Raw genomic sequence first — 14,694 nt, 5'->3', positions numbered from 1 at the left:
AGTTGGATAAGTCTCCGGGACCGGACGGGATGTACCCCAGGCTACTGTGGGAGGCAACGGAGGAGATTGCTGAGCCTCTGGTGATGATCTTTGCATCATCAAAGAGGACAGCAGAAGCACCGGAGGAATGGAAGGTTGCAAATGTTGTTTCCTTATTTGAGAAAGGGAATAGAGATAACTCAGGAAATTATAGACAAGTGATGGGCAAGTTGTTGGAGAAGATCCTGAGAGGCAGGATTTATGAACATTTGGAAAGGCATAATATGATCAGGAATAGTCGGCCTGGCTTTGTCAAGGGCAGGTCATGCCTTACGAGCCTGATTGAATTTTTTGAGGATGTGACTAAACACATTGATGAAGGTAGAGCCGTAGATGTAGTGTATATGGATTTCAGCAAGGCATTGGATAAGGTACCCCATGCAAGGCTTGTTGAGAAAGTAAGGAGGCATGGGATCCAAGGGGACATTGCTTTGTGGATCCAGAACTGTCTTGCCCACAGAAGGCAAACAGTGGTTGTAGACTGGTCATATTCTGCATGGAGGTTGGTGACCAGTGATGTGTCTCAGTGAACTGTTCTGGGACCCCTACTCTCCGTGATTTTTGGATGAGGAAGTGGAGGGATGGGTTAGTAAATTGCCTAATTACACAAAGGTTGGGGGTGTTGTGGATAGTGTGGAGGGCTGTCAGTGGTTGCAGACATTGATAGGATGCAAAACTGTGCTGAGAAGTGGTAGATGGATTTCAACCCGGTTAAGTGTGAGGTGGTTCATTTTGGTAGGCAAATATGATGGCAGAGTACAGCATTAATGGTAAGACTCTTGGCAGTGTGGAGGATCGGAGGGATCTTGGGGTCCGAGTCCATAGGACACTCAGAGCTGCTGCGCAGGTTCCAATCTGCCTGCGCACACGTGTGGGATAGATCGAGTTGGCGTGGATAGGCTTTTTCCATTAAGGGTAGGGAAAATTCAAACAAGAGGACATGAGTTGAGAGTTAGGGGGCAAAAGTTTAGGGGTAACACGAGGGGGAACTTCTTTACTCAGAGAGTGGTAGCTGTGTGGAACGAGCTTCCAGTAGAAGTGGCAGAGGCAGGTTTGGTATTGTCATTTAAAGTAAAATTGGATAGGTACATGGATAGGAAAGGAATGGAGGGTTATGGGCTGAGTGCGGATCAGTGGGACGAGGTGAGAGTAAGCGTTCAGCTCAGACTAGAAGGGCCGAGATGGCCTGTTTCCGTGCTGTCATTGTTATATGGTTATATGGTGAAAGCGACATTAACTAAGACCCTGGTCAGTTCCCACTTGGAGTACTGTGCTCAGTTCTGGTTGCCTCACTACAGGAAGGATGTGGAAACCATAGAAAGGGTGCAGAGGAGATTTACAAGGATGTTGCCTGGATTGGGGAGCATGCCCTATAGAATAGGTTGAGTGAACTCGGAGTTGATGGAGGATGAGAGATGACCTGATAGAGGTGTACAAGATGATGTGGGGCACTGATTGTGTGGATAGTTAGAGGCTTTTTCCCAGGGCTGAAATGGCCGACATGAAGGGGCACAGCTTTAAGGTGCTTGGAAGTAGGTACAGAGGGGATGTCAGTTCAGAGGGCTAGACGCGGGCTAGACGGGCTGAGGGCCTGTCTTCACTGAAGACCCTTATCAGCAGCTGGCCGTCGCCCTTCTTTGTGCGCCTGACACGACCGTCTTGGCGTTCCGGACACGGCCGCCCCCTCAGCGGGAAAACCCCCTTTCCAACTGCCCCATCAAGGGCAATCGCTTCTCGCTTCCGCCAGCGCCGACTCTTGACCGGCTGCCCATCATATGACGTCACTCACAACGGCGCGTGAAGCAGCCAATCGCATGCGGGGAGTAGACTACGGGGGCGGAGCGGCTGGGGAGGGAGGGTCTTGTTTCTGCGCAACCGGGGATCCTGATTGGCCGGCGCTGGTTCAATCCGCACGCTGATTGGATGCAATTGGCTGATCGACTTGTACGTGGGCGGGGAGAACGCTTGAGCATTCGGGATTGGTTCCAGCGATGACACATTCGACACCACGTGATTGGCTGGGGGCGCGGATTGACACAAGGCTGGACCAATTGCTGAGCGAAATGATCAGCACCGTCCTCCGTCACCACACGCTCTATCGGCGATTGACAGGGCGAGCACGCAATCCGGCTGCGCGACTGGAGCCAAGACCCGCCTCACATGCCGCCCGTAAGAGAAAATCCTGTCCGGTGATTGGCCCACTGCTGGGATTGACAGGACCGGGTCAGCTGCCGGAGTAGATCCGCCCACCAAGTACGTCACTGCATATCCGAGGGTTGGTTGAAGGGGAGATTGACAGGAGCGTAGGCGGGTGAAGTGAGTCCAACCGCAGCCTGCGGGGATTGGTTGAAGTGATAATTGACAGTCCGCAATTTGACGTCACCGCACCCGTACGTACGCCGATTGGCAGTCGACTGACAGCGTCGTGGGGCGGGAGCTCAATCACCGACGACCCCCACCTGCCGCGACGTCACCTCGGTGTTTGCGCCCGCCGATTGGGTCGAGGCGGCGATTGACGGCCAGCCCGGGAGTCGGGAGTCGGATTGGCTGGAGGACGGGCCCGCTGATTGGCCGCCGCCGCCGCCCGTCAGGCGGGACTGAGGGGAGGGAGGTGAAGGAGAGAGCGAGGGGAGCCGAGCGGGTCGCGGGCCCCGGGCGGCGGTTATTATTCAAATCAGCGGCGGAATGCCGCCGAGGTGAGCGTTCGAAACGGTCGCGCCCCTCCCCCCCGCCGGCGGCACAACCGTCACAACGGCCGGACCCCCGCCCCACCCCCACCCCCGCCGCCACTCGCTGAGGTAAAGCGGGCGGCCCCGGGGAGCCCTCCCTACTCCAGGCCCCGGCTGCGGCCGCGGCCTACTCGTCCGTGTCGGGTTGTGACAGATCGGACCGGAAAGGTCACGGGCCCGGGCTGCCAGGGATCCGGATTATCCGGAGTCGCGGATGTGTGACAGACCGGGATTTAAACTCGGCGGGGGCTTAAATGCGGAAGGGTGACCCGAGTTAATGGCATCTGAGGTGGTGGGGTCTAGGGGCAGGTGACCGGGGTGTCGGGATGCAATGGGGTCCAACCCGGGTTAAAGAGACAAATCTGTGTATATTGGGGTGTCAGGGGATGCAATGGGGATCTAACCCGGGTTAAAATGACAAATCTGTGTATATTGGGGTGTCAGGGGATGCAATGGGGTCTAACCCGGGTTAAAATGACAAATGTGTGTATATTGGGGTGTCAGGGGATGAAATGGGGGACTAACCCGGGTTAAAGTGACAAATGTGTGTATATTGGGGTGTCAGGGGATGAAATGGGGATCTAACCCGGGTTAAAGTGACAAATGTGTGTATATTGGGGTGTCGGTATGAAATGGGGGACTAACCCGGGTTAAAGTGACAAATGTGTGTATATTGGGGTGTCGGGATGAAATGGGGGACTAACCCGGGTTAAAGTGACAAATGTGTGTATATTGGGGTGTCGGGATGAAATGGGGGACTAACCCGGGTTAAAGTGACAAATGTGTGTATATTGGGGTGTCGGTATGAAATGGGGGACTAACCCGGGTTAAAGTGACAAATGTGTGTATATTGGGGTGTCGGTATGAAATGGGGGACTAACCCGGGTTAAAGTGACAAATGTGTGTATATTGGGGTGTCGGTATGAAATGGGGGACTAACCCGGGTTAAAGTGACAAATGTGTGTATATTGGGGTGTCGGGATGAAATGGGGGACTAACCCGGGTTAAAGTGACAAATGTGTGTATATTGGGGTGTCGGGATGAAATGGGGGACTAACCCGGGTTAAAGTGATAAATGTGTGTATATTGGGGTGTCGGGATGAAATGGGGGACTAACCCGGGTTAAAGTGACAAATGTGTGTATATTGGGGTGTCGGGATGAAATGGGGATCTAACCCGGGTTAAAGTGACAAATGTGTGTATATTGGGGTGTTGGGATGAAATGGGAGACTAACCCAGGTTAAAGTTACAAGCAAGTACTTACAGGGATGTCGGGGATGAAATGTGGGACAAACCCAGGTTAAACTCACAAACGTGTGTATATTGGGGTGTGAGGACATGAAATGTGGGATTAACCCAATTTCAAGTTTCCAACGTGTATTCTTTGGGGTGTCAGGGGATCAAACGTGGGAAAAACCTGGATTAAAGTCATTAATGTGTGTACACTAGGTTGTCAGGGCATGAAATGTCAGATTAACCCAATTTCAAGTCTCCAATATGTATATATTGGGGTGTCAGGGGATTAACCTGGGTTAAAGTCACAGTGGGATGTCAGGTGATGAAATGTGGGACTGACCTGGGTTAAGGTCACAAATGTGTGCATATTGGGGTGTCAGGCCAGGTTAAAGTAATTTTTTGTGGTGTCAGGGTATTTGTTTCCTTTCTTTTTGTACTACATATGTGATTTATTTGAAACAATATTTCTTACTGTAATTTTTAGTTTTTTTAATTTGTGTATTGCAATGTACTGCTGCTGCAAAGACGACAAATTTCATGACATATGCCGGCGATGTTAAATCCGAATCTGGGCTGAGATCTTGTGTTGGGGTGCCAGTCGCTTAAATAGCGGGATAGATCTGGATTAAATTGAAGCGTGCAATAAATCTGGGCTGAAGTCACGCTTTGAGGCGTCAGGAGCTTAAGCGAACGGTGAGCTTAGGTTAATATTGTCAGTGTATCGGTGTACAGGGGCTAAAGTCACTTATCGAGGTGTCGGCTTTACATGGGCAATAAACGCAGGTCAAAGTAGTCGCATCTTGTGCAATCAGTGACTAAAAATCACGTATTCAGGTGTTTAGATGTGAGATAAATCCAGGTTAAAGTCATGAACTGCGTGGTAAATCTGGGAATCAGGGATTTGGGAGTTTAAATGTGGGATAAGATCCAAGTAAAAATCACATTGAGTTTAAAAGTCACATAAACCCCGGTTAAAGTCGGATATTGGGGTGTCAGGAGATTAATGTCGGATAGATCCAGGTTAAAGTAGTTTATTGTGATGTCAGAAATTTAAATGCCGGGGTAGACCTGAGTTAGAGTTGTAAATGCGCGGTAAATCTGGCTAATCAGGGATTCGGGAGTTTTGATTTGGGATGGATCCAGGTAAAATACACATTGGGGTGTCCAGAGTTTAGGAGTGGGAAAATCCAGGTTAAAGTCACAAATGTGTGATAAATCTGGGCTATTCGGGGGTTTTAATAGACCAGGTAAAAGTCACATTGGGGCGTCAGGGGTTTGAATGTCACTTTGACATTTTGGGGTGAAACCAGGTTAAGATCACATATAGAGCTGTCAGAGTTTAGTGTGGGATCGATCCAGTTAATGTCACTGATTGGGGCTTAGAGGAGGGATAACTCCAGATTAAAATCATCTGAGTTATAAAACTCCATGATAAATAGAGTCATGGGTTACTACAGCACAAAGAAGGGCCCTTCAGCCCACCTTTTCTGTGCCAAAATACTGTTCTGCCTAGTCCCATCGCCCTGCATCTGGTCTGTAGCCCTCCATATCCCTCCCATTATGGTGCCTAGGCTAAGTGTCAGGATTTAAATGCCCCATGAATTTGGGTTGGGTTTAAAATCAAATATTGGGGTGTCAGGAGCTTAATGTGGGGTAGACATGGGTTTTTAGATTTAAAAAAAAATTAAGATCTAAGGTATCTCAACCTGTGTTAAAATCATAAATGTGAGATAATCATGTACATTGGGGCCAGGGATTTAAATGTGGGTTAAAGTTGTACATTGGGGTGTCGGGATAAAACCAGATTGAAGTCATATATTGAGAATGAGGAGATTAAATTTGAGATGTCTGCATTGAAGTCAGATGTGGTCCTTAATGTGTGTTAAATCTGGATTACAATCAAATTGGGGTGCCAAGGGTTTAAATGTGGGATAAAATCGTGCATAGTGGAGTCTGGGTCTTGAGGACTGTCGTAAACAAGTGTGAGGCACCATGAAATTGAGAATCCCAAGCTATTTTATTTGTGTGTTAGAGCAAGAGGGTAGCTGAGGGTGAGGGAGGGAGCTTGTAGCCAGAGGATGTGGGCGGGGTCCGCCTCGATATTTACCAAGGAGGAAAGCGTGGACAGTGATGAGATCAGTGGAAGGGCGTGTTGACATTCCAGAGCAGGAGGAGGTGTGTGTGTGTGGTATTGAGCAATGATCCCGATTTCTGTAAGCCCCTTAGCTACAGGCAGTCTCCAGGTGGTTCAACTTCGTCAATGTTGTCCGTCTGTTTAAGGAGAGTCTCGGGGAGTTGTAGCCCAATGAACCTTGCCTCAGTGAGAGGGACATTAATGGCGGGGGTTGGGGGAGAAAGTCCTTCAAGGATAGGGTTTTCTTGGATTTGGAAAAGCATGGGCTCTTCTCTCGCTGTTGCCGTCAGGAAAGAGGCACAGGAGCCTCAAGACTCACTCCAGCAGGTTCAGGAACAGTTAATACCCCTCAAATTCCTCAACCAGCGGGGATAACTTCACTTGCCCCATCACTTCAGTGTTCCCACTTTCAAGGCCTCTTCATCTCATGCTCTTGATGCTTGCTTATTCATTTATTAGTATTTTACTTGCTATTTCTCTTCTATATTTGCATGGTCGGCTGTCTGAGAGTCTCGTTTTGTGTAGTTTTTCATTGATTTTACTGTGTTGCTTTGACAGCCCCCTCCAGACAACGAATCTCAGGGTTGTGTAGAGTGTACTTTGATAATAAATTTACTTTGAACCTTTTAAATGTCTTACAAATTTGATTGAGAGGCCAAGGATGATTGACGCAGGTCAGCGGACATTATAGTCACCCAGTGAAACCGAACAGATATAGGCCTATCGGCCCAACAAGTCCCTGCTAACCACGTTACCCTCCCATTTAGTCCCAATTTCCTGCATTCCACCTTTAACCCCTGCCCCTGCCAGTCCCTGTCCAAGTGCCTCGTAAATGATGAGCCTTCCTCAACCACTTCCGCTGGCAGCTGGTTCCGTGTGCTCACCACCCTCTGAGTGAGAAAGCTGCCGGCCGAGTTTCTGTTCAATCTCTCCTCTTAAACCTCAGAACCGTCATGGTTTATTGTCCCTGACGGTGTCGTGGCGTTTTGAGGTTTTGTGCAAGGCGTAAGATATCACCGACACTTGAAAATCAGCAGGTGCTGGAAATCAGTCCAGAGGCCACCGACTTCAACTCCAGTTCCTGTTCCCATGTCAGTCTGTGACGAGGCCAGAGGAACAACACCTTGTTTTAGCCTCCAACCTGACGGCATGGACCTCGATTTCTCAAACTTAAAGTAATTGTTCTCCCCCCCCCCCCCCAACCATTCCCCCTCTCTCACCATCTCCTTGCCTGCCCATCGCCTCCCTCTGGCCCTCTTCCTCCTCCCTTTGCTTACATGGTCACCTAACAGATTCCCCTTTCTCCAGCCCTTCATCTCATTGACCAATCCACTTCCCAGCTCTTTACTTCACCCCTCACCTATCGTCCACCACCTCGTGCAACTTCCTACCCTCTTATCCTGACTTCTCATCTTCCTTCCCGGTCCTGATGAAGGGTCTCGGCCTGAAGTGTCGACTGTTTGCACTTTTCCATAGATGCTGCCTGGTCTGCTGAGTTCCTCCAGCATTTTGTGTGTGTTGATAAAGCATTACTGTAGGTTACAATATTTTTTAAAAAAGAGCAATAGTGAGGTATTGTTCATAAAGCTGTTGGTGGAGTGGAAGAAAATGTTAAAGAGGCTGTTCCTAAAACCTTGAATGGTTGGTCTCCAGGTTCCTGTACCTCTTCCATTGATGATAGCAATGTGAGCAGGGCATGTCCTGGGTGGTGAGGGCCCTGAGTGATAGTTCCCTCTGCTTCTTGATCGCCTGACCGGGGAACAGAACTGTACGCATTCACCCTTTGCACAGGAGCCTGAAGACCTGTCGCTCGAGGTTTTAGGGTCAGCTTCTTCCTCGCTGCCATCAGATCTCTTCTGTACGGTCTACAAGCACTGCCCTGATACTCATCTTCTCTGCTAGTTCTTTTTGTGACTGACAGTAGCTTTTATGGCTTGTTACTGCAAAACAACAAATTTCACAGCGCATGCCAGTGTTTCTTTACAAAGTCACCCACCCCCCCATTTCTCCAAGAATACACCCCTTGCCAGGCCAACCTCCCTATTAATCTACCCTACGCCCTTTCCACGTTAACACCATCTCTCTAACAGAGTGACGCAAACTGCGCAACAAACAACGACACATACGATCGCAGTGTGACTGCCCAACCCCCATATTCATTTCCCTGACTAACCAAACTCTTCCCTTGCCCTCCGAGGCCCCGGCGACTACCGGTGTTGGGCCCTCCTCTCTTTACATCATCTGTCAGTGGTGTGGATGACGGAATCGAAGGCTCTGTGGCCAGGTTTGCGGACGGTACGGAGACAGGTGAGGGACAGGACGCAGGGAGGCTGCAGAAGGACTTGGGCCGATGGGGATGGGAGACTGGGCAAAAGAAGTGGCAGTTGGAATATAGTATCGGGAAGTATATGGTTGTGTGCTTTGGCAGAAGGAATAAAGGCTCAGAATACTTTCTAAACGGGGAGAAATTTCAGAAATCTGAGGTGCAAGTGGTCTTTGGAATCCCTGAAGGTTAACTTGCAGGTTGAGTCTGCGGTGAGGAAAGCAAATGTGGTGTTAGCATTCGTTTCGAGAGGACTGGAATATAAAAGCAGGGATGTAAAACTGAGGCCTCACTCGGAGTACCGTGAGCAGTTGTGGGCCCCTTCCCTGAGAGGTTCCGGAGCAGGCTGGTTCTGGGAATGAAAGTGTTAACGTATGAGGAGTGTTTGATGGCTCTGGGGCTTTACCTAATGGAGTTTAGATGAATCAGGCGGGATCTCATTAAAACCTATTGAATATTGAAAGTGGATGCAGAGAGGGTGTTTCTTACGGTGGGAGACTAAGACCAGAGGACACAGCCTCATTTAGAATGGGACTGAGGGGGAAACAATCTTTAGCCAGTAGCTAGTGAATCTTTGGAACTCATTGCCACAGATGGCCGTGAAGGCCCGGTCATTGCGTGCATTTAAAGCGGAGGTTGATGGGTTCTTGATGAATCCGGATGGAATAATAAATCAGCTATGATGGGATAGCACAGACTCAATGGGCCAAATGGCCTAATTCTGCTCCTGTGTCCTATAAAACTTAAGATATAGGAGCAGAATTTGCCATTTATCCCACTGTCTACTCATGGCTGATCCATTTTCCTCTCAGCCCCAATTTCCTGCCTTCTCCCCGTATCCCTTCACGTCCTCTCTGATCAAGAGTGTATTGACCTCTGCCTTAAATACACATAAAGACTTGGCCTCCACAGCCGCCTGTGGCGAAGAATTGCACAGATACACCACTCTCTGCATAAAGACACCCCTCCTCATCTCCATTCTAAAACGGTGCCCCTCTGTTCTGAGACTGAACCACCATAGGAGGCATCCTCTCCGCATCCACTCTATCAAAGCCTTTCACCATTCGATAAGGTCACCTCTCATTCCTTTCAATTCCATTGAATACAGGCCCGGAGCCATCATATTTCAAGCCATTCAATCCTGGAATCATTTTTGCGTGCTTCCTTTGAACCCTCTCCAGTTTCAGCACATTCTTTCTAAGATAAGGGGCCAAAACTGCTCACAATACTCCGAGTGAGGCCCCACCAGTGCTTTATGACCTTATCGATTTTACAAAAAAAAACATCACTTCACGCTTACCTGTGTTGAAGTCCATTTGCCGCTTCTCGCTGGGTGATCAAGAATCCCCTGTCATCTATGACAACCCTGTTCACCATCAACAGAGCCTCCTAGTTTTGTGTCATTCTCAGAGAGACTGTATTGAGCATTTGCATGCAACTCATTGGCTACATTTGACTCTGGTCCCAAAGATCAATTCCCTGGGGATTCGCAACAAAGTTGGTAAGTTGGGAACAAATAAAAAACACAAAATGCTGGCAGAACTCAGCAGGCCAGACAGCATCTACGGGAGGAGGTAGAGACGACATTTCGGGACGAAACCCTTCATCAGGAGTGAAGTAACACGGGATGATCGAGGAGGGGATAAGAAGTGGGGGGAGGGATGAAGTGCCCCCCCCTTACCCCATCCCTATCTATAATATCTATATTATCTATAACTAGTCTGGTTCTCTTTCTCTCTCTTTCCCCCCTCACTATAATCTCCCCCCAGCCCTATCTTTCTTTCTCTTTTATTTCCCATAATTCTCCACCTTCCCCCCAGCTCATTTCCCTCCAGCCTATCACCTCCCAGCTCTCTACTTCATCCCTCCCCCCAACTTCTTATCCCCCCTCGACCATCCCGTGTTACTTCACTCCTGATGAAGGGTTTCGTCCCGAAATGTCGTCACTACCTCCTCCTGTAGATGCTGAGTTCTGCCAGCATTTTGTGTTTTTTGTTTATCTCCAGCATCTGCAGATTGACTCGTGTTGAGTTGGGAGCAAAGTTGGCTTGGCCCTGGAAGACAGAGTCATGGTGGTGGAGCGGTGTCGTTCTGACAGGAGCTTTGTGACCAGTGGTGCTTTGCAAAGATCAGTGTTGGGACCTTTTTATCGGATCGGCAACTTTGGAGATAAAATGAATAATGTAGAATCCCCACTCAGTGGCCCCTTTATTAGATACACATCACACCAATGCAAATATCTAATCAGCCAGTCATGAGGCATAAAAGCATGCAGACGTGACCCAAACATCAGAACGGGGGAAGAAATGTGATTTAAGTGACTTTAACCATGGAATGCAACACACACAAAATGCTGGTGGAACACAGCAGGCCAGGCAGCATCTATAGGGAGAAGCGCTGTCCATGTTTCAGGCCGAGACCCTTCGTCAGGACTAACTGAAAGAAAAGATAGTAAGAGATTTGGACATAGGAGGGGGAGGGGGAAAGCTCTTGGCTTCACCCCACCCTCTCTGGTCTTCTCCTATCATTTCGGATTTCCCCCTCCCCGTCCTACTTTCAAATGTCTTACTACCTTTTATTTCAGTCTGTCCTGACGGAAGGTCTTGGCCCGAAATGTCGACTGTGCTTCCCCCTATAGCGGCTCCCTGGCCTGCTGCGTTCCACCAGCGTTTTGTGTGTGTTGCTTGAGTTTCCAGCATCTGCAGGTTTCCTGGTGTTTGCTTTTAACCATGGAATGGGGTTGATTGGTGGCGGTTTGAGTATCTCGGGGACTGCTGATCTCCCGGGATTTTCACGCACAGCTGTCTCCAGAGTTTGCAGAGAAGGTGCGAGAAATGAACCGACACCTCGAGTGACCGGCGGCTCGTTCGTGAGAGAGGTCAGAGGAGAACGGCCGGGCTGGTTCAAGCCGATAGTAACTCAGATATCCGCGGTGGTGTGTGGAAGAGCATCGGACCGTGAAGGGGATGGAGAACATACCTAATGAAGCGGCTACGAGATCTGGAGATTTGGCCAGGGAAATGGAAGATGGAGTTGTACCTGAGCACATGCAGGAAGAAGGGATTTACTTTAGATCGGCAGGGATATGGTGGACCAAAGGGCTTTTCCCTGTACCTGTTCCAACTACAGGATGAACCTTGGTGAACGCCCGGGTGACAGGGCTGAGAGAGTGGTGTCATCCTGGTTCAGATGTGATGCAATTTTGCAGTGTTTCGTAACTCTTGTCTCCAGAGCCGAAATCTAATTAGTTGCACATTGAATTCCGACATGTCCTATGCTCGAAAGAAGCATTCAAAAGAGAATGGGACCATGCACGGTTTATCATTTTTGTAAAGCCACCAGTCAATCTCTCTTACTGGCAGAGATCCAGTCCGGTGGCAAGAGCCAGGCGTACAACATGAGCAACCCAGTACTGAATAGTGTTTTCCTGCGAGCGACTTTGTGTAAAGATGCCGTGTCGGGTGCTAAAGTGTAGTCTGGTGTAAATTAAAGCAGTGTTTCTGCAGTCCAGTAGGGGCTCAGACTGCAACCACATTGTTTTAACTTGCAGAGGTGTGTGTAGTTTCAAAGCCCACAAACAAGGGACAGGGCCAGTGTCCACCACGGTGCCAATTTCAAGTAAACCCGTCTGTTTGCACGTGGCCCGTGTCCTTCCACATCCTGCGCGTTCAACTGTCCCGCGAAACGCCTCTTCAACGATTATGTTCTACTGTCTCCCCAGGGAAATGTCCCTTCAACATATCTATTCCACCGTCTCCCCGGGGAAACACCGGCTGGGATATATGTTGTACCTCTTACTAAAGACTGAAATTGCTGGCAGGTTAATGCTGTTATGTTGTTTAATAAGCTACTTTGTGAGATCAGGAGAAATGCTGAAGGTTGGTGCTTTAAAATCACGCAGTATCACGACATATGCCAGTGATATTAAACCTAGTTCTGAACTGAACCCGGATAATCTGCTGTCCAGTGTCTGAAATCCCATCGGCTAAGCTGTCGTCTCGCCGGGTGATGTTTTGCCTTTTTATAACCTGCGTGGTTACACTGCTCAGCAACATCTTAAAAACAGATGAATTAAAGTTGTTGTCATATTGTCAGGGAGCAGGCATTACCCCTCAACCGTGAGGCTTGTGAAACAGGGGGGAGAATCCCACTCGTCCTCACCACTGATCTGATTCCACAACCTATGGACTCACTTTCAAGGGCTCTTCAACTTCTGTAGGTACTGCCTGGCCTCCTGAGTTCTTCCAGCATTTTGTCAGGGTCTCAATATCTGCGTCTTGCCCTCGCCGCTCGGAGCGTTGATGACGAGTAGGGAAGTCACATTGCAGATGTGTGGAGCTCTGGTCAGGGAGGGTGGGGGCCGCTCGGAGCGTTGACGACGACGAGTAGGGAAGTCACATTGCAGATGTGTGGAGCTCTGGTCAGGGAGGGTGCGGAGGCTGCAGAAGGGGATCGCCAGGGTGCTGCCTGGATTAGAGGGTGTGAGCGATAATCTGGGGTCGGACAGATTTGGGTTGTTTTCTCTGGAGCAACAGAGGCTGAGAGGAGATCTTGTAGAGGTTTGTAAGATTAGGAGATGGAGTTGACAGCATCTCTCTTCTCCCCTGGGTGGAAGTGCCCAGTGCCAGAGGGCAGAAGTTTAAGGTGAGCGGGAAGAAGCTTTGCAGAGATTTTGAGAGATAGATTTCTATGCACAGAGAGTGGTGATTGCCTGCAGTGGCGCTGGCTTTGAAAGGCTTTGAAAAGACACGAATATTCAGGAAGTGGAGCGATGTGCTGGCAGCAGAGTTTGGTTCAATTTGGCATCATTTCAAGCACAGGTGACTGGGGCCGAAAGGCCTGACCTGCGATGCGGAGGGGAATTGTGTTGCAGCCTGCCGTTGTGTGAATGAAGTCACTGGAGAGAAGTACTGGTAGCGATGAGGCAGCCTCTGTGTTCAACAAAACAAGGCTCTGCATAGAAGACTCTTTCACTTGGAAAAAGGTCTGCCTGTGCCCAACTCTACACAGCATTTTATACGTTAAAGGTCAAAGAAAATTCATGACAATTCCATATTGATAATGTTGCCTTGAACTGCAGGTAACAGTTTAAAATGGCTGGATCTTCCCACCATCACACCCAAAATAAAGTGTTAATCACTGTGGCAGTGGGGTGTAGACTATCGGTTAAATGCCTGTTTCCTGCTCCGACTGGTCTGCATTTTGAATTTAATCTTCAATGCATAGCCCAAACTGACTGCTAGTGGCCAAAGTCAGTCAACTTCATTGCTGCATGTGCTAAATCCAAAAAAAGTCACTCTTAACGCAGTCTCGGCCCAAAACCTCGTTTCCATAGATGCTGCCTGGCCTACTAAGTTCCTCCAGCATTTTGTGTGTGTGTATTGCTCCTACCCAGTCTATCAGTTCTAGCCCTCTTGTAATTGTGTATACCTTAAATCGTTACGAAAATGAACCTATATTGCAGCTTAGTATAATAGAAATTAAAATCCTAAATTTCTTATTCTGCTCAAGGTATACCACAGTTTAATGTTGCACAGCCAATTAAAGTGTTACTGGTGGTATATTGTATCAAAAGTTTAAAATACAACCTGGTATCACAACCTGAAGATGTCGAATAGCTGTGAAATGACATTTAAAAAGAATTATCACAGAGCCTGAGTCTTATCTCATTCGGCAGTCTGATCGAATGTGGTACGTTGGGTGGATGTAGATGTGCAAATCCGTTGCCTGATCTCATCTGGTGAGCGGTGAAACGTAGCCACAGGCTGAGACAGCAGTTCAGTACCTTGTCTCGAGCAGACTGGACCGCCCACCTTCTGCAACGCAATGCTGAGCGGCCGGGAGAAATTGGGTTTAAAGTTCAAAGTACTTCCACGTCTCCATATACAACCCTGAGATGCTTGCCGGCATACTCAATAAATCTACAGTAGAGTGATAGACATAACAGAATCAATGAAAGACTGCACCGACCTGGGCATTCAACTGGAGTGCAAAAGACAGCAAACTGTGAAAATACGAAAGAGAAAGAAAGAGTAATAAAAAATGGGCAATAAATACCAAGAACATGAGAAGAAGATAAGGTAGTTACGAAAGCTTATGGGGTGTTAGCTTTAATAAGTCGAGGGATAGAGTTTAAGAGTCGCGAGGTAATGATGCAGCTCTATAAAACCCTGGTTCGGCCACACTTGGAGTACTGTGTCCAGTTCTGGTCGCCTCACTATAGGAAGGATGTG

The 14,694-nt window shown here is 48.6% G+C and overlaps 1 protein-coding gene across 1 annotated transcript in view; it reads left to right on the top strand.

Annotated features, from left to right (window-relative positions):
• The first annotated feature begins 2,578 nt into the window (after positions 1–2,578).
• The window catches only part of LOC132387554 (palmitoyltransferase ZDHHC5-like), a 79,950-nt gene continuing 67,834 nt past the window's right edge, over positions 2,579–14,694 (top strand). Inside the window, exon 1 of the mRNA XM_059959933.1 lies at positions 2,579–2,735. The gene's annotated coding sequence lies outside the window, so the exon portion shown is untranslated. The remainder of the gene's footprint in view (positions 2,736–14,694) is intronic.

This window comes from Hypanus sabinus, unplaced genomic scaffold (genome assembly GCF_030144855.1).
Source record: "Hypanus sabinus isolate sHypSab1 unplaced genomic scaffold, sHypSab1.hap1 scaffold_198, whole genome shotgun sequence".
Lineage (NCBI taxonomy): Eukaryota > Metazoa > Chordata > Chondrichthyes > Myliobatiformes > Dasyatidae > Hypanus > Hypanus sabinus.
Note: the sequence above shows the minus strand (reverse complement) of the source record. Positions and strands in the feature narration are given on the sequence as shown.